We start from the raw sequence: 26,353 nt of genomic DNA, 5'->3' as shown, positions 1-26,353 counted from the left end.
AAGCAGCAGGAGTGTAGGGGGGCAGGAAGACAGTGGAGACAGTGCACTTGGCTCTGGGAAAGGCTGATTTAAAGCAAAACTTCTGCTTGTTTTACTGCGATGTTCTTCATCAAAATCTGAATTTTTAATGTCGTTTTCAAAGGTTTCTAAGCAACCGTGTGTGGTTTGACTTGGCATGATCCCCGCATCCTCTCTCTTCCTTTGGGTTGTCACCAGCCAGGAAGCTTCCTGCTGACTTGGAGTGGTGGGAGATGGCCTCCAATGTCCTCTTCTTCGGAAACCCGCTGGCTGCTGCCGCCAGCCGATGTAGCTGGTTTAGTTACTCCCTGGAGGTCGGCACTGCAGTGCTGAGGATAAGGGTTAAAGCCCTTCTGAGATCACGTGCGGAGCAGAATCCCCTTGACCTTGTAAATGAAAGGAAGTGCAATCCCACCACCACCACCACCCTCAACCCGGGGATAGCTAACAGCTATAACCAACCTAAACTTGGCAAGTGTTGCTGTGGCTTCTAATGCAGTCTGAACTGCTCTGCCTTGGTCCTTGAGGTGATGATCTGCCTTTTTTCTTGTTTGCTACATATACTGGGTATAAAAACTAATACTGCGTATTCAGCTGTGTCTCCGCAGTCCATATTTTTTGAGCGCTTACATTTTAATACCACCCTTTGGCATCCTGCTTCCTCTTCATTCCTCCTAGCCTGCTGCAAATCTGACCTTAAAGAATGGAGAACAAGACTTATTGTGGACCGGATAGCACTTCTTTTGGAGATGAATTTTTTTTTTTCCGTATCAATGAAGTTGTTTTACTGGCTCTCCTGATGTCGTACACAATGCTCAATAGGTCTTTAACTGCACGTAGTATCTTAATTCATGTTTGCATGGCTTCTTAGAAAGGTGACCCTGTCGAACTGTGAAATTGTGTAATGTTGTTTTTCCCACCTGTAAGCAGTAACCGTAGGAGTTTAGCCGCTCTTCAGCAAGTCATCTTGCGTAATACTGAATTTAGGGAAATGAAAAGATAATTTATGCCGTTGAGAGCATGTACTTAAGTCTTCCGCTGGTTCTCAACTCAGTTTCTTAAGCAATCTACTTAGGTAATAATAAAAATTGTAGGGAAAAAAGAAAGAAAAAAAAAAAGGCACAAGGTATCCTGCTTTGTATAGTTGAACAAATGAGGCACAGGAAGAAACCTGTAAACAGTCATTCCAAGGTTAACAGGCTGTGCTCTTAAGTCATCATTCCCAATCTCTCCATTCTGGCAGCCTTTCTCTAAAAAGGTGAATTCTCACAGCCCTAGGATTTGGTTTAGGCACAACTTGCCATCGTTTCTGCTGAGGCTCCTCCAGTGTGGAGGAACCTGGGCTCCCTCCGGTTGGGGTGAGATGTGGTCCCCCCGCAGTAACGTGCTTCTGACGATGCAATCTTGGCGTGAAGGAATGGGGCCGACAGACTTGCTTCCTGCTGGAGCATTCATGTTTTCTGTGAAAAGTTTGATTTGAATAAAAGCTGCTCTTAAATTCCAACAGCAGCGTGTTACTGAGGGTTCCTGTTGAACTTGATGCCTTTTTGGAGGAGTTAAATGACAGTGAAAGGAAGATAAGCTAGGTGATGTCTTGTGTTGGGGGATAACGATGCCAAACTGTCTCATAACCAAAATATTGCTGCTGTTCTTGCTGAGCATCTCCGCTCTTCAAGATTCAAGGTTGGGAGGAGCGCTGCAGCAGTGACCCTCTGAGGATTACGTGGAGCTGGTGTTAGGATGGCCTTGAGGTCACCTGAACCACTGTGCTACATTTTCTGTACTTAAAACGCAGTCGATGGCCAAGGCCACTGTGCGATAACGAGCTCTTGGGTGCCGAGCAAAGTGGAAGAACTGCAATAGGCATCTGACACACTGATGATATTAAACTATTTCTAGCAACTGTCCTCATCTTGGCATATGACCTAACTCTCGATACATAGCTGTCATGGCAACTATAAAGGTCAGCATAATTTCTAGCTAATATTTAAGGTGGGCAGATAATAGTTTTCTGCCTTGGGCAAACAAGCATCTATTTGGTTTGAAGCCTGGGACAAGAAGTCTGGTCTAGGTTGTCTGATCTTTTCTTGAACCTATAGAACTCCAGGTGGCCCTGAAAGGAAAGGAGGTTGTTCGGCTGTCTTAATGTACTGCTAATAGATTACTAAGAGATAATTAAAATTACTCTTCAGCAGCTTGTAATCATCCCTTGGATTTGTTTGCTGCTTGAGACGCAGCAGCTGTGTCGTAAGCAGGAGAGGTTTGGTAGAGTGAGGCCCTCCTGGCTGGCTGCTAGTGGATTGGGCATTTTTCTCCATGTCTGTTGGATTTTTGCACAGTCAGGCCATCAGGGTTTGCTGAGTTGTGACGCTTTGTTAGCTCCAGAGCAGCACAACCTTACTACCCAACAATCTGTATGGCAGACTTTAACCGAAATGTCCAGTAACTGCACCAAACCACCCAACAGCCATAGAGACCCTGGATTCGGGTTGTGACTTCTTTGCCTCGGTGATGGCCAACACTGCTGGGAGGGACAGTGCAGCTGTGAGTGGGCATCTGGAGATGGTGGGTGGGAGGCTGGGGCCCCTGGAGTTTGGGGATTTTTCTTATTATGGAAGGATAGTGGAAAGAAAACAGATACTAAACACACTGAGTCACTTGGAGACACGTGCTCTTGACTGCAGACCTCAGAGGCTACGAATCAGCGTAGGTTTTGGTTTAGGGTTTATTTTTTCCTTTGAAGATACTGACACCAGTGATAAGAGCGTGGCTTACTCAAAGTTCTGGTCTCCTTGACCTGGTTTTCCAAAAGCTGCAGCCTCAAGATGTCTTGAATCCACCCTACAGAGGTTGGCAGACAGAGAACAGTAGCTTGTGCTCGTGTTAGTGTAGGAAATCTGCTGGGGACCTGATTCCTCTGAAAAATAACAGACAAAAGCTGTTAATGTTCTGGAGGGACAGGGTAAGAAGGGGCTCCTGGTGATGAAGAGAATATGGGGAGGAAGGCAACAAGTCTAAGACTGCTCTTCTGTCAGCCGACATTTGTTGGCTTGAAGTCACCATGGGAAATCACAGGTCTCAGGACTGGGTAAAGCCTCTTCTGATGATACTGAAGTAATGATTGAGGACACCCTTTGCTGATTCTTCCAGCAATGGCAGAAGTCTTTGTCATGGAATTCTGCATCCTGACGGGGCTGTCCTTGATTTTAAGGAAACCCAACTGCTTGAAGGTGATTCTGTGCACAAAACGCCTGGATAGCTGGTGTGCTCTCAGCCCTTAGGTCCAGAAGTTGCATCTCCATTTTGATCCTACACAGATGGAAAGAACTTCCTCTCAATACCCTTTTTATGAGGTACAGAACCAAATATAAACTCTGATTTTATTAAATAGAATTAGCAGACTAAAGCCCTAATTAAGAAGGGTTTACAATAATCTCTCAGAATAAGTGAAGTCATGGTATCCCCTCCTGCCTGTGGACTGGGCCTTACTCCTCTCCCTGGTTTTTGGGAGGTTTTGTAATACTGTTTTGTGAAGCACTTGTGTCCCTTTCTGACTAAGAGTTTACTTACAAAGCCGTCCCTCCCAGAGGATGACAGAGGAAAGGGCTGGTGGAGTCATCTTCTATTGACTTCTGAGTTAGCAGTCTTAAGTATTTTGGCTTTTTTGAGCTGCTTTGTATTTGGTGAAGTGAACTTCATTTTACTGAACTAAAATTACCACCTTCGCCCAGAATAATTCCCTGGAGCCTCAGAAGTGGTCAGTGAATTTTAAAAAGCAGCATGACAAGATATTATTGTTACAGAGGGGGCAGGCTCCAAATGTGAAATTCATGAATGTAAACTTTAACATTTTCACTGCTGTCCTACGCTTTCCCAGAATCATCAGTGGGTTTCCTGCCCTGCCAACCTTTGGGGATGAATATTCCCTTTATCACGTTGCCTTGCTTTCCCCGTGACGTACGTCTGACGGTACGATGTCGGAGAAGCTTAAATACTGCAGGGCAACAAACAAATGTTGTGAGGACTGGAACAAAGGTGGGTGTCTTAATGGGAAGACTCACAGCACTGAAAACCTGCCAGCACCCCTCTTTTGGGCACTGGGGCTGCTCTTGTGGGGTTGGTCATTCCATAAGAGCTCAACATCTTACAAAATGAAATTGAGAGCGTTTGCTTTGAAGGACAACGGGAATACGAGGCTGGTCTTCTAATGTGATTGACCTATTCTTCAGTAGAATCTAATGGTTTTTTAGAGACTGATTCTTAGAGGAACTCGTATCTCCACCAGAAAATACAGTCTTAACATCTTGGACAGAAGTTATGACGAGCACTGCAGGAAGAGTTAAGCAACGAGATCTTCATGAACATGTTGTCCTAGACGTGTGAGGATGGGAAGGAAGCTTAAGCTGCTTTTCTAGAAAGATGAGCATGAATCACTTGGGTTTCTGTCCTTTGTGAGTAATGCTGTAAAATCTGTGGCGCTTGCAGTAATGCTTTCACAACCCACCCATGCCATACTGCGTGCCTGTAAACTTCTATGGAGTAGCATCTCTTAGCTGTGCCTCCAGTTTGGTGAACTAAAGTTTAAAATAAAATTTAAGAAAAAATAAAAAGCGTTGACGTTCTCATGTGCTTTCTGAAAATATGAGCACACTTTCCTGTGTACGGTATTAGCACAGTTAAACTCTTGTCATTGGCATCACAGTTTTGCCAGGAGCCAGGCGGGCACAGCTGAGGGAACATGTTTGAAACAGGATTTGTCATCTGCAAGCTGTCATGGTTCCCATGACCTGCTATTTTGTGAGAAACCCTTCAGGTTGGAAATGTGCTTTATGGACACAAACATACCTAAGGAATGGGTCACTACTGAGGATATTTTTTTAATTATCATTATTATTATTTTCTGCATAGTAGTTCCTGTGTGAACTGTGAGTAAAGGTATCAGTACCACGGGGAAAACCAGATATAATCCAAAAAGCTATGAGTCCACCTTGCTTATTTTCTGAAAGATGCCTTCAACTCAAGGAGTTATTTCGGTTGCTCCTGTTGTATAAGCAGAACCTTCCTTTCTGCAGAAACACCCTTTTCATCCTTGCTGGCTTGTGGTGATGCTCAATATCAAGAATCTTGTTGAATGAGCCAAGGTAAAAACCTGGTTATCGGCATCATGCGCTTCCCCAGAGACACACCTTTATCTTGGTCCTTTGCTATTTAAATTGCACCTTTGCAAATCATTCTTAAAAGCCAAAAATCTGCTCTAGTGAACAGATTTTCAAGCCTTATTTGTCCTTCACTTGCAAACACTGCTTTTGCCTTGCAGTGGGCTATGCAGCTGCGAGGTGGTCCTCATCGTCAGCGTGGAATAGGAGAAACAATCCTCTATGTGTTTATTATCCTTCCTTTTCTGCTTCAGTGCTCTAAAGTGGTATGGGAGCGCTGCTTGCTGGACGGAGACCGGGTGCTTAGCCGGTGACCTGCCAAGATGATGTAATGGTGCTACGGGGCTGATATTTAAAGTCAGTAAGTTGGAAGGAGGAAGGAATCCTCCAGAGCGACAGGAAGACCTCTCAAAGGGTGACTCGCTCTCAGCCCTGGCTTCACTAAACCCTTCTGCTCCAGATCCACGCCCCAAGGACACACAATGCAGACTGACCTTGGTTTTAATGACTAAGCCCCACTCTTGGGTATTTACTGTGTGCGTACACGTTCTGTGGCGCTTAGATATACTGCAAGTTGAAAGGAATTGAATAGATTTCCTAACCTAATGATCCGTGTATCCTAGATTCTAGGTGGTACCTCTGAAATTTACTGGTAGGAGCAGCCAGGTGATAAATGTTCCCTGCTGCTGAGCGCTCTCTGCTATATCCGTCAGCCCTGTTGCTGGTGACCGAAGCTGGCACAGGCTTAGGTATGATGTACTGCCGGTCTAGTGTGCTGTATCAGCAAACTCAGCCTCAAAATTCATGTAGCATCTCCTCTTTGTTCAGTGGTTGGCATTTGGCTGGCTTCACCTTCCAATCTTTGCGTATGGTCTAAAGAGATGAAAAGGCTGGTGAGATGGGTGGATTTGGTTTTTTGGATCCTTCAAGGGATGTGGAGGTCTTGCTGGGAGAGCAGGCTTTGGATTAAAGTATGGGCTTTGGACACAAGGCACTTGGCTTTGGTTCCAAGGCCACACGGTGTTTCTTTTGAGTCAGTTTGTTTTAACCAGTGTCAGAACGAATGGTACCTGCCACGGGGTGCTGAGACTCAGGTGAGAAGCTCCAAGAAGCAAAACTCAAGAGCGGTGCAGGAGGAATGTGGAGACACCAGCCAACGAGAGACGTGTTCTCGCTGCCGGGGTAGTTGGGTGAAATCAGAGATGCCCTTGTGTGCATCTATGTGTTGAAACAAAGGTCTGAATTAGTTTATCTCAAAATAAAGCCGTGGTGCCAAGCAACAGCAGTAACTCTAACCCCAGTAGGCCCAAGGTCCAGCTCTCCTTTTATATAACTGGTATTTCCCAGCTGACGGACAGATGAGACCATGCTGACTTCTTTAAATGTTTACCAGTGTGGTGATGATTAACAGTGATCAGTGACAGGAGGGAGGAGACAAAAGGCACTCCTGAATATTTGATTCCTTGTCCTCTCAACATTTCAGTTATTATAACTGAAAGGTTAAGTGGGGATCAAAAACAAATAGGAAACTTTGGCTGAGGAAGCTGCGTTACTTGAGAGCCTTTTCAGACTCTCTGGGAGGCACTGTAGAAAGGTTAAAATTTGCAGCTCAAATATTAGCTGTGATCTCACTTGAGTGAGTGTCTCAAAATATATCTCGAGTCTTGGTTCACAAAATGAAAGCTTAGAAGCCTTTCTCAGATGAGAGGCAAGAAGGCAGCAGGGCTGAAGGGCACAGAAGCAGAAACTTGTAAACCTTGGAGATATTGCCTCACCCCCTTGGAATGGCTCGTCATGCAGCCCGGACCGCAGAGCATGATGTGGTGGATTAAACAAGAGGGTCATTGAAGGAGTGGGTGCTCAGCCACATGTTTTCAGGGACCTTGACAATAGCCCTTTCATTTTCTGTGCTCAAGATCCCATCAAAATCCAGCGCAGCTCTGCAAGGAGGGAGGCTGATGGTGGTAGATCTAGCTGCCGCCTGGGTTAGGAGGCTCCTCAGTGGAGTGAATGTCCCAAAGCAGGATAAAAGGAGGTGGATAGAGGCTGTCTCAAAACTGTGGAACATCTATGGAAGAGAGAATCGATATCCTGGATCTGTCAGAATTGCGAGGTGGAGGCTAGAAGAAGGGAAAGCTAGTTCTGACTTCAGTTATCTTTGTGAGACTTGGTGGGAAATGTCACATGGGTTGGATTTCTGAGACCCTTAAAAGCTGATATTTGTATCAAATGTTTGTTTTGAACCAAGTCTCGTCTCGGACTTTCATAGCTATAAATTAATTTCATAAATTTGCTCCAGCTTTTGTTGTTCTACACCTGTTAAAGGGGTGCCACATAATACAGCAATTCACTCCTATCCACAAACCTAAATAACTAGTCTTGAAGGTCTTATCTGTTACGGGTTCTTTGAAGCTTAAGGTGTCAGATGCAAAGTCATATAATCCCTATCTGTGTTATTCATCAGTGGACAAACTGGTGGAAGGTGTTCACAGATAATTCAGAGAGGCCATGGAGTCTCCATCCTTAGAGATGTTCAAAACCCAACTGGGCACAATCCTGAGCAACCTGCTCTGCCTGGCCCTGCTTTCACAGAATCACAGAATCACCTCGGTTGGAAAAGCCCTTGAAGCTCCTCCAGTGCAACCATGAACCTCACCCTGACCGTTCCCAACTCCACCAGATCCCTCAGCGCTGGGTCAGCCCGACTCTTCAACCCCTCCAGGGATGGGGACTCCCCCCCTGCCCTGGGCAGCCCATTCCAACGCCCAACAACCCCTTCTGCAAAGAAATCCTTCCTAAGAGCCAGTCTGACCCTGCCCTGGCGCAGCTTGAGGCCATTCCTTCTTGTCCTGGCGCTGGGTCCTTGGCTCAGGAGACTCATCCCCCCTCTCTGCACCCTCCTTTCAGGCAGTTGTAGAGGGCCATGAGGTCTCCCCTCAGCCTCCTCTTCTCCAGACTAAACCCCCCCAGTTCCCTCAGCCGCTCCCCATCACACCTGTGCTCCAGACCCTGCACCAGCTCCGTTGCCCTTCTCTGGACACGCTCGAGTCATTCAAGGGCCTTTTTGGAGTGAGGGGCCCAAAACTGAACCCACTCATCGAGGGGCGGCCTCACCAGTGCCAAGCACAGGGGTGAGATCCCTTCCCTGTCCCTGCTGGTCGCAGAATCACAGAATCATCTAGGTTGGAAGGGACCTTGATCAGCTGTTGCTGATCCTGCTTTGGGCAAGATGGTTGGACTGAGTGATTTCCAGAGGTGCCTGCTAACCTCAAGTGTTCTGCCATTTTATAAAAAAGCTCTACTAGGGTGCAGGACTCTACTTCTTGGGTGCCTACGTTCTTCCAACTGATCTTACCTAGGCAGGAGCTCTTCTGTTCTGTATTCTGGGAAGTGGCCGGTGCATCCACTGAAAGGAATTATCTGGAGCTGACTTTTGGGCAGTGGACACAGTTTGTAATTCATTTGTGACATTCAGTTTCTAGCTGAAATAGAGAAGAAATCAAATACAAGCTAAATGCATTTAAGTATTAGATGTTAATGCAGTAAACAATCCAGATAAGGGCTTAATTGCACTTTTCGTAGCGAAATACTAGAGATCCGTCTGTACAGAAGGTAATGAGAATGATCGAGGGGGTAAAGCAGCCATCTTAAGTGGCTGTGAAAAGGCTGGGGCTCCTCCACTTACAGAGAAGTTGGATGATGGTGGGGGACATAAAATGTTTGTGGACTCAGGAGGGTGGTGGTAAGGTGAATGCAGAGCTGCTCAAAGACCCACAGCGCTGGAACCAGGGGAACCTCACATGAGTTAGTAGGAGATGTGTTTGGCACGGGTGAGAGGACTTCTCTTAGAGCGGGGAGTGGATTTCTAGACCCTTATCGCCACAGAAGCTCGGGGAGGCAGACCATATGAGGAGGTTCAAAATGGATTTTTGAATTTAGAGACAGTGGGAACAGGCAGGGGTGTCTGCTCAAACCTTGCAGTGACTGGGGGGATTACAAGGAGCTGGAGATGGTGACTAAGCCATGCTTAAATAACATCTCCTGATGCCACTGTTGGCAAAGTACGGGACTAGCAGGGACTGCTGGTGTGGCCCAGCAGGGTTTTATCTCATCTTCACTAATACGCCAGTGAAATCCAGAATTTGGATGTAGCAGATCTATCCAGCGCCCAAGTTAGCGCTCAAATTGCTGTCTTGCATTTCTTAGCTGACTGTCTTGTTTCCATTTCTGTGAAGAAGATAAACACGTTTGAGAGGCCACGTGGGTACTTGAGCTAACGGTTTCCAGAATAGACCAAGCCAGGGGTGACCCTCAGGATCTGCGTGAGCCAGAAGGATTCTTGGATCACTTGGGTTGAAAAATTATTTCGTGTATCAGGTGGTATCTATGTATCTGAAGGCTTTGATTGCTGCTTCTCCGTGGTAACGTGTTCAGACGGTCCATTTCTTGTGCTAAAGTTCCCAGGAAATGAAACAGGGGTTTGGGGGTGATTTCTTCCTTTCTTTCCCTTTCCTAGGCATTTCATAAATTTGTAAGTTGATGCTGTTTAAGTTTGTCTTGTGGTCTCTTCTTCCTGATTGCACATCTGGTGGCAGTGTTTCCTCCGGTGATGATTCTTGAGTAGTCCGAGGACCACAGTAGCATATATTGAGCACGTGTGCAATGGTGGGATGCTTCAGCCTGAGTTTTTTTCCAGCCTTTTTTTATGGGATGGTGTTGTCCTTGTTTATAGGAGATGCAGCTGCTGAATATCTGCCAGAGTGGAAATGTGAGTGCACTATTCACCTTGTAAAATTGACTGTGCCTTTAAACTAGAAATACAGTTTTATCACGCTCTCCAAGACCTACTGCGTAACTTCTTAGGGTGAATTGTGAGATGCAGTGGTCTCTCATCTCAACAGCTAATATCAAACAAAAACGGACGCCGTCAAGGTAAAAAGAAATAATTGTTAAAAAAAGCTACCCTTAAAAATGAAGTATGCTTTAAAATAAGAAAATTACTTATGCTGTGTTCAGCTGTTGAACGCTAAGAATAGAGTTAAAGGATCTAGCCATTTCTATAGTCACGTTCCATTTCTTCAATTTTTTCATTATAGGTTTAGTGTAAGGTTCAATGTGGGTTTAAGTGCAAGGTGCTGCCCATGGGTTGGGGCAATCCCAAGCACAAATCCTGGCTGGGTGATGAGTGGATTGAGAGCAGTCCTGCGGAGAAGGACTTGGGGGAATTAGTGGATGGAAAACTGACTTTGAGCCAGAAATGTGTGCTCACAGCCCAGAAAGCCAACTGTGTCCTGGGCTACATCAAAAGAAGTGTGGCCAGCAGGTCAAGGGAGGGGATTCTCCCCCTCTGCTCTTGTGAGAACCCCCTGCAGTGCTGTGTCCAGCTCTGGGGACACCAACATCAGAATCACAGAATCATCTAGGTTGGAAAAGACCTTGAAGATCATCTAGTCCAGAAGGACACGGACCTGCTCGAGTGGGGCCAGAGGAGGCCACAGAGATGATCAGGGTGCTGGAGCACCTCCCCTGTGAGGACAGGCTGAGAGAGTTGGGGGGGTTCAGCTGGAGAAGAGAAGGCTCCAGGGAGACCTTAGAGCGGCCTCCCAGGACTGAAAAGGGGCTACAGGAAAGATGGGGAGGGACTCTTGATCATGGGGGAGGGATAGGACGAGGGGGAATGAGTCTAAACTGACAGAGGGGAGATTTAGATCAGATCTAAGGAAGAAATTCTTCCCTGTGAGGGTGGTGAGGCCCTGGCACAGGTTGCCCAGAGAAGCTGTGGCTGCCCCCTCCCTGGAAGGGTTCAAGGCCAGGTTGGACGGGGCTTTGGGCAACCTGGTCTAGTGGAAGGTGGCCCTGCTCGGGGCAGGGGTGTTGGAACTAGGTGATCTTTAAGGTCCCTTCCAACCCAAACCAGTCTGTGTTTAGTAAGAGAATATTCACAGTTGTTTAACTGTTTCCTCCTACCTAATTATCCGATATTTTAAATGTAAAACTGAAAAAAAATAAAAAAACCAAACCAAAAACAGAAACACAAACAAACAAAAAGCCCTGATTTACAAAAGAATCTAAAAAAATGGGTCCTGTAGTGTTTTGACACAATTACACAACTTTTTTTTTCTGTTTTGGGAACCTGGATACAATCTCTTTGGCTGTACTGAGGGATTTGAGGTTCTCATTGAACGCCAGGCACAGGCAGAGAAGGGATGGTCCTAAATATAATGGTAAGCACCTGAGAAGCAGGTGAGGCAGAGGGAACCTTTCATACACGGGATGAAAAGCGTAGTGCTGTGGAGAGCTTATTTTCCTGTTGCAAGGATGAAGATGCTGCAGCATTGAAAGAGCAATTGCTTAGGAATGTCTAGGGTAATTTTAAGTTGCTGCATAACTTGTATTTGATTATTTGAGTTTTATTATTGAATCCAAACCCCATTTCCTGTTAATTCCTTGGAGCTCCCTTGCCATTCACGGCGTCGGGGTAGAGTGGAAGAAGCGTTTATGAATTCCGACCTTAATAGGGAAATAAACAGCAATTTATATGGCGGAGCTGCTCGATCCAGCCTCGCTCAGGAGAATTATGAATACAGATAATAAAGTGTCCGAGGGAACCTGGATCTCGGTGCTTGGGACAGTGATTTGAGGGGCTCAGAATAATAATGTATATACAGCTTGATTTAGACCCAGATATGTGTGTGTGTGTGCGGTGTTTTAGGTGGTGTGCATGGCTTGGGGTGGGGTCGAATCAAAATGGGACTAAAACAGGATCTTCAAGTCTAAAAACCTAAATGCAGAGTAGGAATCTGAAGCACTTTTTTTTCTGTACCTACCTGATACTGGAAACTCCTGAAATTACCTCGGACTTTCAACATATTTTTGGTTTTAAAGATACAACTCTTATTTCAGACCTGAGGGCGCTTCCGTGCCCAGAAGCACGTGATCTCGCCTCTGATATGTTTGTTGATCAAAAAGTTACAGCTTCTCAGAAGAAGAGTGGCGGGGCTTATAGGGAATAACAAAACATCAAAGATGTAGCTACTGGACAGCAAGATGAATCATTAGTAGCTGGAATTGATTTATGACAGTAGAGAGCTCTTGTCAAAAATACCTAAAATGCAGATGGAGATCAGTAATTTTTTGAGTGTGGACCCAGTATACTCATGTCATAAAAGGTAATTTTTCTGTCCACTTCTCAGCAGAAAAGAATCAAAAGGTGTTCAGAAACAATGGCTGTGGCTGTTACGTATCACTTTTGCAATTTATAAAAGTCTTTTCGCTTTGTATAGAGAATTTCTCCAGTGACCCGTGCTTTGCAGTAGTCTCAAACCCTCACGGATGGTGTGACAGCTCAGCTGTGGCATCCAGACTGAGAGCCCTCTACAGCTAACAACTCTAATCTGGGCTGCTGTAGTCTTCTAAATAGAAAAATGGCTCAAAGGGAGTGTTTGTTCCCAAAGTATGGGGCTGTAGGTAATGTCCGCTTGGGGATGTCGGCGCTTCTGGAAAGTGTGGTCTGTTGGAGAATTGCTGCCTTCTCCAGCCTGCTCACACCCATGTCCTATTGCCGTGTTCAGCCTTTTTGGTCCTGTGAGGAACTGCTGAAAATCTTGTCCTATACTGGGTTTCAGAAATCTGAGTGGTGGATATCCCTTTCCAGACCAGCTTGGCACACTTAAAAGCTGGTGCTGAACTCCAGGGATTCCCAAGATTCCAGGTTCCAAGGGTCACTTAGAGAATCATTGAATGGTTTGGGTTGGGAGGGACCTTTGAAGGTCATTTAGTCCCCTGCAATGAGCAGGGACATCTTCAACCAGATCAGGTTACTCAAAGCCCCGTCCAGCCTGACCTTGAATGTTTCTAGGGATGGGGCATCTACCACTTCTCTGGGCAACCTGGTCCAGTGTCTCACCACCCTCATTGTAAAAAAATTCTTTGTTATATCTAGTCTGAATCTCCCCTCTTTTAGTTTAAAACCATCACCCCTTGTCCCATTGCTACAAGTCCTGGTAAAAAGCCTCTCTCCATCTTTCTTATAAGCCCCCTTTCCATATTGACAGGCTGCTCTAAGGTCTCCCCAGAAGCTTCTCTTCTCCAGATTGAACAACCCCAACTCTCTCAACTCTTCAGTGAATGACTTTGTCTCATCAGGTCCAGTATCTTAATTGGAGGTGATCAGCTTCTAAAAGGGAAAATAATAGCACTGAAGAACCCATTTGAGTTTGACTATTCTCCTGAAGTGTGCTCCGCTCCAAGCAGGGATGTGGAGCTACCACTGACAATAAAGTAATTGGCTCAGAGGCAGGTGATGTTTTGAGTTACTAATGAAATACATTGTGGAGCTGCAGGTGGTAGAGCTGCAATATTATTGTCTGCCTCGGGAATGATCTGAATTATTATTCATAACATTCAAAGAGCTGCAGTGGAAGGTAGTTGCTGTTAACTGTGTCAGCGATGGACGTGTCTGGGTGTGGAGTCCAGTGTAGCACATCTAAGGTGTTGTCGAGCTCTGGATGGTTCCTGCTCTGAAGAACTTATGGCTGGAATGGAAAGGGTCAAGAAAGTAGAGATAAATTAAGCAGAATTGTTAACAAAACTATAGTTATTGTGCTCTCTAGGATGCTTACTTTGATAAATCTACCTGAAGGAAGAAGAAATGATGGGAGAAAGGGATTGTGGGCAGAGGAAGCCTAATCAAAGCAGCAGGCAGTTCTCTAAAGCTAAAGGCAAGAGCCTTGAGGCCATTCTTGTGGCTGGTCCAACTGGCTGGAGTTTCTGGGTGGCTCTTCTCACTTCAGCAAGCTCTGGGATGGTGTGTAGGACAGCAGCGAGGACATGCACTGCTGTGTGTGGCTGGAGGTGGTGTGTGCTGGGAAGGGAGGTGGTCCCCATGGTGATAAAGATGCAGAAGGATAAAGCCGTGTTTAGAGTTGAGAACGCTCTAGTGCGAGCTTAAAAGCCGTAGTCCTGCATGTGCTGGGTGGAAAGGTGGTGAGGATATCTCACTCCAGTTCCATGGTCACGGCAAAATCAAGTTTCGGAAGCAAGCTCCCAACTATTTCATGTAGAAACTCAAACCTATTTCTGCTTTTCCTTTTTAATGGTCAGTTTACAAGTCTGTGCCTAATCAACTGAGGCAAAGATGTTTATACTCTTGCTGTTTTTCTGTCTCCTAAATGAGCCTACTACGAGGGCTCTGACTTTCAGCTGCTGCTAATTCACATTCTGCCTTTGGTTTTAATTTGAAAGCTCTGATCAGCTGTGTTCCCAACCTGAGCCCGGGTCTGAAGGGTGATGGGAGGGTGGATGTCGTTGCTTTACAGGTGTGGAAATGAAGATGAAGTAGCGAGTGCCTGGAGTTCACCCAAGCCCATGGTAAAGCCTTGGCTGGATGCCCAGTGCAAGACCTGGATTTGGCTGTAAAACTCGTCCTGTTTCCAAATAATCAGCTGTTAGCCTCACCGTCACAGAGATTGTTATAATCTGAAAGCCATAGTTCAATGATAAAAACAGAATATGAGATAACCGTTTCTAGACAGAGGCTTGTGAAACCGCTGAAACTGTATTTTCTGAATTTTCATTTACTGAAATGAGTGTATTAGTGGAGATTTTCTCTGTGCATACTTTCAAATGTCAGTTCTCCTATAGATCTCTGGGATGGATGTCTTGTATAAATAGACTTCGACTAGTTGTTACTGGAGCTTCCAGTTCCCACGCTGATTCTTATCAAAGAAGATTAGTTCCCAGCCAAAGTTGGTTTTTTCTTTCTTTCAAGGGATTTATTGCATCAAAACAAGTCTGTGGCTTACTGCAGTGCCGAAACTGCCACGCTTATGTACTTGGACTAGTAATGACCTGCTGAGCCACTAGAAAATGGGATGGGGTTGCTTTAGCCCTCCCTGCCTCCTCGTTAAAACTGCAACCAAGACCTGGTTCCTGTCTGGCAGCTCTGGGTTTGATAATCACCTGCCTGCACAAGGGGTGAGATCGCTCACTGACACATCCATTTTGTATTCCTGGCTTCAGATCGCATTGAGCAGTTGATAGCTTGATGGCATCAGCTTTTTTTTTTTTTTTTGCTTTTTTTTTTTGACTGAGCGCTTGTCTACATCTCAGCATTGCTGGCACAATGTGATACGACCGGCTCCTCCACTGATTGCCATAGCAGGGAGCGCTCTTTGAGAGTCACCCGCCAGGCTCTGCGGGAAACTAAAACTGGAGTCGAGTTCATTTAAGGATTAGGTGTTTGTAAGATGCCTGTAATTGCCCTGCCAGACCAAAGCCAGAGAAAAAAAATCAGGATAGCGCAAACCCTCAGTAGAGATTTGAATCCCTGACAGCATCAGGACCTGTTGAAATAGCAGGGGAGCTGCCGCTCGCAGCTGGAGGACCGTGGTCAGAAACACCACTAAGATTTTCCTGCTTTTAGCAGGGCAACACTTCGGTTGTCAGCTGCTTCTTTTGAGTGCTGAGGTCAACCCAAAGCACCCAGTTTTGCTGAGAACAGTCCCGTCTTTAGGAATTCTCCTGCTTGCTTGGCTAGCCTGGGGTCTGAGCTGCTTGCTGGCTTTGTTAATCTAGAGAGGAACCATCTTCCCTCAATATTAAGCCTAATATCAGTGTAGCTATTCTACAATAGATGCTGTTATGTACCACTAGGAAACCAAAGTGTGTGGGCTGTGTGCCAGGAGTGTGGCTGGCACTATTTCCTCCCTCGTTGTATCATCCAGCGAAGTCGGCGCTTCCTTAGCATCTAGAAACAGCAAATCCAGGAAAAAAAAAAAAAAAAAAAAAAAGCCATGTGTATACTCAAACACTGTATGGAGAACATACCGATATATATAATTATAACCCGATCACCCTGCTGCTGGTGGCTGGGCTGGGTTTGCTCTGCTGCAGGAAGGTCATGCCAACTTGCAGAAAAATCTTGGGGTTCCTCAGACCTAGTGTTTAATTACTGTTTGGGTTCCTCTAAAACCTGATTTCTTTCAGCTCTTAGTCCTGAGTTGTCTGCATGTAGTCCTAGCATATAGTACGTGTTTAATTCCTGTTGCTAAATTGGAAATAAAATTATGGAACTGGTAAACTCTGCCACGGAGAACCTAACCTATGTGGTATTAGAGTATGATGCAGTTTTGCATCATAAAGCTTAAAAGATAGACTCACTGACGCTGGTACGGGTGTTAAGAAAAGATTGTTTTCCTCAGGGGCTACACCATCTGTGAATACAGTTTTTCCTAAGAACTTCTGCAGGGAATGATGCTCCACAGTCACCAAAGTCTGAAGTACGTCACGTAAAGGGCATGAATAAAATCTCCATTTGGGTGGCCCAGCACTTTCTGACCTCTCCCATTTCCAGTCCTGCACTGTAAATATTATGTAAAAGGGAAGAAGCTGTTCAGAACAGCTCTCGCCCTTTTTAATGGTTGAGTTCAAACACGCTACACCAAGGGTATAAGCTGGTTCAAGAACAAAATCCCTTTAAGGTGTGTTGGTTTAGGCATGCTGAATATATCAGGAAAACTCATGGGCTCTGTTGCTAGAGAGTATTTTCAGGCTTTTGAAAAAATCCTGGTCTCACAAAATGGATCAGATCTTTGAATACTCTTGAGAATGTTTCTTGCCTTCATTAAAATCGTTATATAAAAGTTTTGGAAGCAGTTCTGACCCTTTACTTGATCCACTAAGTCTGAGTGGCATAGTTGGGCTGGGAAAACTTGTGCTGCCAGCAAGTTGTATCTTTTGTAGTTGGCATTTTGCAAGTTGGGGGGAATCTCTACACTGATACCCAGTGTCTCACATATCAAAAAGTTTGTATATTTTTCCTGATTTTTCTTTTTTTCCTATTAATCCATGATTTCTGGTGGACTTTTCCAGTAGTACCATATGGGAAGAAAACACACATTACTCACATGGCTGCTGGCCAGATAGGTAATGGCTGTACCTGAAGAGTTGAGGGAGGTTTGGCATATCTCTGACCCAAATCTGAGCGCAGTGCTTTGGATTTGAAAGCAGAGGTTACGCAGCAAATATCTTCTCTGGCAATCAAGCAGAAGTATGAAGTACTCTAAGTGATCTAAATGAATGGATAGATGGGAGGAAGGTCATGAGGATACAGGTGCAGACTCAGCTGTGCTTAAATATTTTAGTCCACAGTTAAGTGGATTGGCATCTTGACCCTGAACACTTAGTCAGTAAGTATTGATAGAAATAAAACACTAGCCCTTTGATTTATTGCTGTTCTTGGTCTCATGTTGCTTCTGCAAGTAATATCCAGCAGTGAGATTCTCAGGGTTTGATTCATTAGTGATGTATCCCGGGTAGATGGAGGTCCAGCTGTTACCTGCTCACACCCGGGTGGTAGGGTGGACCATTTGCATCCACAGAAGAGTGGCCAGCAGATCGAGGGAGGGGATTCTCCCCCTCTACTCCGCTCTGGTGAGACCCCCTCAGAGCCCTGCGTCCAGCTCTGGGGTCCCCAGCACAGGACAGACATGGAGCTGTTGGAGCGGGGCCAGAGGAGGGACACGGAAATGGTCCGAGGGCTGGAGCAGCTCTGCTGGGGGGAAAGGCTGAGAGAGTTGGGGGGGTTCAGCTGGAGAAGAGAAGGCTCCGGGGAGACCTTAGAGCAGCCTTTCAATACTTAAAAGGGACTGATAAGAAAGATGGGGAGGGACTTTTTAGTAGGGCCTGTAGTGACAGGACAAGGGGCAATGGTTTTAAACTGACAGAGGGTAGGTTTAGATTGGACATAAAGAAGAAATTTTTTACAGTGAGGATGGTGAGGCACTGACAGAGGTTGCTCAGAGAGGTGGTTGATGCCCCATCCCTGAAAACATTCAAGGTCAGGTTGGACGGGGCTTTGAGCAACCTGGTCTAGGTGAAGACATCCCTGCTCATGGCTGGGGCTTTGACCAGATGACCTTTACAGGTCCCTTCCAACCCAAACCATTCTGTGATTCCTTTACCATTGCTGGTCAGTCTGTCAATGTCAGTTTTCCTGCAGTAACATGGAAAGCTAAATCAAGAGAGAAAAAATGTTTGCTTTGTGATGGCTTGTTGAAAGACTTGTACCCTCATGTTCTGTCACCTGTGGACTTCCACACACAGCATCATCAGGACTCTTCTCTGTGATGGTACCAAGGATGAAGTGTGGACTGGCAGAAGCTGAGCTGCAGGGAATTCAGAGTTGAGTCTTAGTCTGGAGAAGAGGAGGCTGAGGGGAGACCTCATGGCCCTCTGCAACTGCCTGAAAGGAGGGTGCAGAGAGGGGGGATGAGTCTCTTGAGCCAAGGACCCAGCGGCAGGCCAAGAGGGAATGGCCTCAAGCTGCGCCAGGGCAGGGTCAGACTGGCTCTTAGGAAGGATTTCTTTGCAGAAGGGGTTGTTGGGCGTTGGAATGGGCTGCCCAGGGCAGGGGGGGAGTCCCCATCCCTGGAGGGGTTGAAGAGTCGGGTTGAGCCAGCGCTGAGGGATCTGGTGGAGTTGGGAACAGTCAGGGTGAGGTTCATGGTTGGGCTGGAAGAGCTTCAGGGGCTTTTCCAACTGAGATGATTCTGGGATTCTGAGTCCTCTTCCTAGCCTTGTGCAGATCCTATCTGTAGTATCTTGAACTTAATGCAGACTGTGCGAATCCCAACCTTCCTCCCTCTGGTGCCACAGGATGCTGTTCTGGAATGACGCTGGGCTCATGGATGGCAGAAATCGCTGAGCATCTACATGTCTGTGCTAGGGACAGATTGATTCAATTCCTGCTCGGGCTGTTAGGCCTGCAAGCTCTGTATGGAGATGGCAGAACTTGACCTTTGGTCTTTACCTGTTTGTGATACGAATTCATGTCAGAAATTCTAATTTTAGTGGCTGAAGTTTATGAATGCCTGTAAATCCCTACGATGTGCAGCAGCCTGAACTCTGGAGTTGAATTCAGGTGTTATTCTACTTATTTAACGATATAAACATCATAAGTGCTAAGCCTCTTATAAAGTGATGGGGGATACGTTATCTCAAACTTGGTATTGTTCTACCTCTCAAGCAGTAATGAAACATCTGAGTTTAAAACCCCAGATACATATTTATTTGCACAATTCTAAATGTGACTGTCGTGATCCTCAGAAGAGTGAGGTATGGCAGTTATGGCAAGGTTGGGTATTGAGTGGTCTGATTGAGAATTGCCATTTCCTTCCTGAGCATCTAGGATCCTCAGCAGAGCTAGACTTATGTGGATGTAATCTCAGATGAAGCGAAATTCTGGTCTGTGAGCTGTGACTAGAACCGTGGCTTTCTGGTTTGACTGTGCTTGCTCAATGTGCCAGCCGCGCAGTTCCCGAAGCAATTAAAATTTTCTCTGCAAAGCAGTGACATCCACCTGAGCAGGGAAGGAATTGGAACCTTGCTGAAGGTGGTGTTGGTATTCTCAGGTTATCTAGAAGAGAGCTGTAAACGGCCTGGCACTGACAGTCATGGCCATCGCCGGCTTTGAGATCCTGTTTTGGTCCTTGTCGTGAAAAGACCACAGCTGATGTGTGCAGTCCATGCTGACTAAGTCTCGAAACGCAGTACTTCATTCTGAGGACTCTCTTACTGGATAGGAGGTTCATGTGTGCTCTTCAGATAGCAAAGATTTCAATTAGTGTCCTTGTCTTGAAATAATTTTGCAGCTAGAGCACTGCGGCACTTGCAGCCCAGAAAGCCAACCGTCTCCTGGGCTGCATAAGGGAAGTGTGGCCAGTAGGTCGAGGGAGGGGATTCTCGCCCTCTACTCCAATGTCCTGAGACCCTCCCCCGGCAGCCCTGCATCCAGCTCTGGGGTCCCCAGCACAGGACAGACATGGAGCTGTTGGAGCGGGGCCAGAGGAGGGACACAGAAATGGTCCGAGGGCTGGAGCAGCTCTGCTGGGGGTAGAGGCTGAGAGAGTTGGGGGGGTTCAGCTGGAGAAGAGAAGGCTCCAGGGAGACCTTAGGGAGGCCTCCCAGTACTTAAAGGGGGTTTATAAGAAAGATGGGGAGGGACTTTTTAGTAGGCCTTGTAGTGACAGGACAAGGGGCAACAGTTTTAAACTGACAGAGGGTAGGTTTAGATTGGACATAAGGAAGAAATTTTTTACAGTGAGGATGGTGAGGCACTGACAGAGGTTGCCCAGAGAGGTGGTCGATGCCTCATCCCTGGAAACATTCAAGGTCAGGTTGGACGGGGCTTTGAGCAACCTGATCTGGTTGAAGATGTCCCAGCTCATTGCAGGGGGTTGAACTAGATGACCTTTACATGTCCCTTCCAACCCAAACCCTTCAGTGATTCTCCGATCCCACCACACCCCTCTCTTTGCGGACACTGTGGCATTCACATGGAGGAGAGGAAATAAGTAACCCCATCCTGCTTGTCTGTAAAAACAAGATCAGGCCAAGTTACTAATCGCATCCAGCTACAATTCTGAGATACAGCTTTGGCATGCAAATAGGTCATATAAATGATGCAGTTCCTCTTAATTGTGAGTGGGAAGGAGGGAGCGATCAGTGCACCGCTGCCTGGTGAGTGGGGATGAACAGAGGTGCTTAAACAAGAGTCTACTCTTCTCCCTGGAGAATCTGGCTTGTTTCAATCCAATGCCTACTGGGAAACTGGTTTTCTCCAGTAAACTAATCATGCAATGCAGTCCTTGGCTTAAAGAATGGTGAACGGTTAGGGAGAGATTTGGATCCTGTTGTCTCTCGCCGGTGTGTGGTTGGAGAGCTGAAACAAAAGATCAGGAAATTGCAAAGTGCTGACCCCATCTTGCACAGTGCAGAATCTTTTTGGTGTCTGCATGGCTTGAGCTTCCGGGGTGAAGGATAGTACTTCAAAATGAATAACGCTAAATAGCAATGCAGAACGCAGCCGTTCGGAGCAAATATAGCACTGTTTGTCAAACTGTAAGTCAGCTGTCTGCAGCTAATTACAGAGATGTCAGGGAGTTTTGAATTTGTCAGCTGAATTTAAGATTGTAGAACACTGCTTGGAAAATGTCTCTATTAAAACCCAAAAAATTCCCTCAAAGAACAGCATCTTTATTTGTGGGGTTTCTGGTGTTCTGGCCCAGAACCTGGGGTTTTGGTGGCTCTGCTGTGAGCTGCTGAGGGAAATGTAAAGGTAAGGAAGGCAGCAGCGGTCCTGGCAGGGCTGGAAGTGGGTCAAGGAGCTGGAAGGCAGCGTGTGCCCGACTTGCCAAAACTCCACGGCTGGTCAGTGGCCAAGTCCCTGGTCCACTTCCATCTGCAAAGGGCCAGAGTTGTTACCCATCCTTCAGCTCCCCAACTTACCAGGGTGCTGGTGGACACCGTGACTCAGCCCAGGCCCCTTGAAGGTGAGTGGACTCTCCTGGGTAGGTCTCCCAAGGCAAGGATCCCAGAGAACACAACATCTACAATTGTGTTAATCATTTTGCTTCATTTATCTCCACTTTCTTGACCCTCTCCATTCAAGCCATAAGTTGTTCTTCAGAGCAGGAACCATCTACTGCTCTACAATGTCTTAGATGTGCTACCAGACCCCATGAAGGTGGGTGGGGAGGCTGCTCAATGGAGGTTTGCACAAGGGGGATAAGGGCACCACGTAAGGTCCCAGTGATGTGTTGTTGCATTTAGGGTGAGAATAAATTTGGTAAGAGATAAATCCCCTTGTGTTCTAGCCAGTCCTCAGAGATTAGAGGGGCTGGGGACAGCTGGACTTATCTCTTAATAGGTATGCCAATTAGGGCCGTCACTATAGGTCTGACCTGGACACACAAACAGCCCATAAGCTGTAGGTCTGGTTGCATTCAAGAGAAGCAGTCAGATTCATGAATAGTACGGTTTATTTTTATGCAACATCTACAGATTCTTTAAGATTGCCTACGATAAATGCATGAACTGCAGGTTGGCTCTATAGCACTACACAAAAGAAAAACGCCTGCAATCACACAGACACAGTTCCTGGGTATACGCTCAGCGTAGCCAAGGAAATCTTACCAAAAGGCATCCCTTCTGGTGGGGGGTGAGAGCACAAACCCATCGATCTGTCCCTCCGATTTGGTGTCGGATTATCGTCCCTCCAAGTTAGGTACAAACTCGGGGTAGTATTTATCTTGTGTGAGTGCGTGGGTCTGTAGTCAAGCCGTTATCTTTTGAGTAACGACACAGCACATTCCTTGGTGCGAGGGGAACAGCTGGTTTTGGGGGGAAAAAGAGGGAGGATGAGAAACAAGGCCGGCTTGGTGCGAGGGGTGCAGCTGGGTTTTGTGAGAAAAAAGGGAGGATGAGGAACAAGGCTGGCAGGCTACTGCAAAAATCATCCCTTGAGAGAAAAGGGTAGAACGGGAGATAAATCTGTCCTTGAGAGGAGTGAAAGAATGGGACCGCGCGGCCTACACCTCACTCCGCATTCCTCCTTGGCGCCACGACAAACACAAATCAGTGGACCTCCATCCCGTCCTGTCCTTGCTCTGGGCACCCTGTGTCAAGGAAGTATGTGTGCTTCACAGATTTCTCACTGGTTTGCTTTTCTCACGCTTCCAACACCTAACACATGTGACCGACCCAGCTAGGAGCTGGTAATCTCTAAGACATTGCTTTACCTTACTTTAAACAGTTTTCAGGAGGAAAGCTGGGTGTCAGCTCATTAATGGCTAATTTACAACTCGGTGTCTTTGCCCAAATCCTCCCTGCCCTTGTTGGTTCAAGCAACCCCAGGCTTGGGGTGGTGGGGGTTGAGGTCAGGATGGGAGTTCCTTCCCAGCTCCACTGTGGAGGATTAGCCCTGAGTGGAATAGGGCAGGATGGGAAAATCAGGTGACAGTTGACCTTTCTTGGAGGGCCAGTGACATCCTGGCTTGACTTTGTTCATCAGCAAAGGCTTTGTTCCTCAGCTGTGATGCAACTTGTTCCAGCTCATAGGCAATCTTGAGCACAGAGATACTCTGGACCATTTTTCTGACCTTCAGCTGGAGGATTTTATGACTATCTCTCATGGTCTTCTGTGCTGTAGGGGATATTGTTATTTTACGGATGAATAAACCATGGCAAACAAATGCAGAACCTCTTCTGAGAAAAGCTCAGACAGTAAAGCTCTTTCCAAATGATCTTTAATGTGTCCATTACTCTTCAGCAATTAGTGGGTACTGGTAGAGGATGAAATCCATTGCAGTAGGTGTTGACATGTATGGTGAGAGTCCCCAGAGCTTTCATATTTTCTAGAAGGATGAAGAAGGTTGAACGTGAGTTGGAGCTGGATGCCTGAAATCCTCCCACTTGTGGTTTTTTCTTTCCCCCCTGAAAGTGTCAGTGTACATCAGGCAGAGGTTCAGCGCAGCGAACTTTCCAAGTCACGAGAGCGTGAACTTGCCGCCATTCTCCAGAACAAGGTCGGTCTGTAACGTCCTTACGTGGGCATCAGCGATGAGCTGGGAGCCTTGGCTCAGCCTTTGTCTGCCCCTGTCCCTGCGGAGAGGGTCCAGCCCTGAAGCCGAATGCCATCGCTATGTGGGAACAAACAGCCCTTTTTTCAAAGGGAGAGAAGCCTTTTCACGCAGCCAGTGGAGGGCTCAAGCATCCAGTGTGTGGGACAAGGGTGAGAGGTGGCGATAGCGTGCTGCAAGCCTCGGCCGCTGCCTTTGGTGGCAGATGAGATGGAGCAAAACTAAATCTCCGTGCGGTGAGCGAGCGGGCTTAGCTCAGCTTTTGGCAAAAGAGCATCAGACCCTTGTGAAGTCACAGAATCCTTCAGGTTGGAAAAGACCCTCGGGATCATCGAGTCCAACCCTCAGCCCGACTCTACAAAGTTCTCCCCTACCCCACATCCCCCCACAGCTCATCCAAACGGCCCTTAAACACACCCAGGGAGGGGGACTCCACCCCCTCCCTGGGCAGCCTATTCCACTCTCTGACCACTCTTGCTGGGAAACATTTTTTCCTCATGCCCAGTCTGAACCTCCCCTGGTGCAGTTTAAAGCCGTTCCCTCTTGTTCTGTCACTAATTCCCTGGGAGAAGAGACCAGCACCAACCTCTCTACAACGTCCTTTCAGGGAGCTGTAGAGTGATGAGGTCTCCCCTCAGCCTTCTCCTCCTCACACTGAACAGTCCCAGCTCCTTCCATCGCTCCTCACAGGATTTATTCTCCAGGCCCTTCCCCAGCCTCGTTGCCCTCCTCTGCACTCGCTTCAGCACCTCGAGATCTCTCTGGTATTGAGGTGCCCAAAACTGGACACAACACTCCAGGTGTGGCCTCACCAGTGCAGAGTGCAGGGGGACTATCACCTCCCTACTTCTGCTGGTCACACTATTGCTGATACAAGCCAGGATGCCGTTGGGTTTCTTGGCCACCTGGGCACACTGCTGGCATATCGTTATGGTAGGAACAGGCTTCACTTTGCACAAATTCACTGCTACTCTTCAGTTGTGGTTTATTTGGAGTCGATGATCATCGTCCATCCCTTTCAACTGAAAATATCCTATCCTATCCTATCCTATCCTATCCTATCCTATCCTATCCTATCCTATCCTATCCTATCCTATCCTATCCTATCCTATCCTATCCTACTTTCTTTCCCCCCTTCTTCCCCTCAGTGCCTTAGGAAGGACCAAAAAGGAGCAGCCTCCAGGTCTGTCTTTTTTCTTACCCCGGGGCAGTCTGCTGCGCTCGTGTGCTTTTTGTGGTAGCTCTGTCCAATCTCTATTTATCGGGCTCAAAGGTGTCTGGACACTTCAGCAAGTTCAGGATATGGAAGCCCATGATGAGAGGAGTGGCATGAGGCTCCACCTGCATTTCCCAGCACGATTAAATTCAGGAATCTGTGACCTTCATCTCTACATTTGTGCCATGGTGGCTAGCAAATATTCATCCTGCCCTTGCTGCTGGTTGCAGTAGCCCCTTTCATTAGGAGCCCTCTCCTCGTCTACAACCCTCAGCTTGGCAACTCTCAAAGCACGATGTAAAGTTTGTTTGATTAGACTTTTGGCAAATTGATAGAGGGATTTTGGATTACAGGAAAAATACTGATAACTAGCTTGCAAGCTGTCCCTCTAGTGCTCTGTTAATGACTTTGTGGAATTCCCATCTCTCCAGTGCCTCGCATTTGGGTTGTCTTAAATCATTAAAAAGAAAAAAAAAAAAAAAAAAAGAGTGCAGGCTCTCCACACTCCTGCCAAGTAGGTCAGGGTTTTCCCAGTTGTACAGTTTGGGAAACGGAGACATTATTCAGAGCGACTTTCTCCAAGTTGTTTGGTGAGATGAAGACAACTGGAAGCACAATAGTGGTTTCAAGCATTAGTTCAAGACTAGTCTTCAAGTGATAATAAGTCATTTGGCCTAATCAGAGCCCAATTAAAATAAATCTTGGCAAAATCTGGAAAAATAAATGATGCATTCCTGAATTCTGCAATGTAGGAGAAGCTGCAGGATCCGAGACGTGGTCCAGAAGAAGGGTGGGTAATTGGTGCTGCATATGAGACAGACATACCTCTTTGCATTTTAAGCTATTGAAAATGCCACCTGATGCTTCCCATGGGAGGAAATAAGCCAAAAAGCTGTAATGGTTGTGCTGCCACTGTGGGCTTGGGGATTTTTTGCCTGATAACAGTGGAAAAAGCAGCAAGGCAGGAGCATCACCGTGGTGTCTGTATGATATCAAACTTTAGGCTCAGAAGAGTTTGGTTGCTAATAAGCTGCTCTTTACAGCGTTAGCTCATGGGATCGTGGTGTGTGGATAATCATGGAATGGTTTGGGGTGGGAGGGACCTTTAGAGGTCATCTAGTCCAACCCCCCCTGCCATGGGCAGAGACCTCTTCAACTAGATCAGGTTGCTCAGAGCCCCGTCCAACCTGGCCCTGAATATTTCCAGGGATGGGGCATCGAGCACCTCCCTGGGCAACCTGGTCTGGTGTTTCACCACCCTCATCGTAAAAAATTTCTTCCTTAGATCTTGTCTGAATCTCCCCTTTTTTAGTTTAAAACTGTTACCCCTTGCCCTACGGCTACAGGCCCTACTAAAATAATGATTTAAAAGGCTTGAATTTAGAAGGAGGAGGCGGTTGGTTTGAGCGACAGTGGGTTGGTGGTCATTGTTCAGTCTGTGGGGACAGCGTGGGGGTGAGGTAGAGTGGAGGGATGTTCTTGAGTGGGAAGGGGAGAGAAAAAAGCCGTGGGTTTTAAAGAGTAGCTGCCCGGCCATGGTGTCT

The 26,353-nt window shown here is 46.7% G+C and overlaps 1 protein-coding gene across 5 annotated transcripts in view; it reads left to right on the top strand.

The window, feature by feature from the left end:
- The window catches only part of ARHGAP39 (Rho GTPase activating protein 39), a 165,598-nt gene that overhangs the window by 27,670 nt on the left and 111,575 nt on the right, over positions 1-26,353 (top strand). The window lies entirely within an intron of this gene.

Source organism: Strix uralensis, chromosome 1 (assembly GCF_047716275.1).
Source record: "Strix uralensis isolate ZFMK-TIS-50842 chromosome 1, bStrUra1, whole genome shotgun sequence".
Taxonomy (NCBI): Eukaryota; Metazoa; Chordata; class Aves; order Strigiformes; family Strigidae; genus Strix; species Strix uralensis.
Note: the sequence above shows the minus strand (reverse complement) of the source record. Positions and strands in the feature narration are given on the sequence as shown.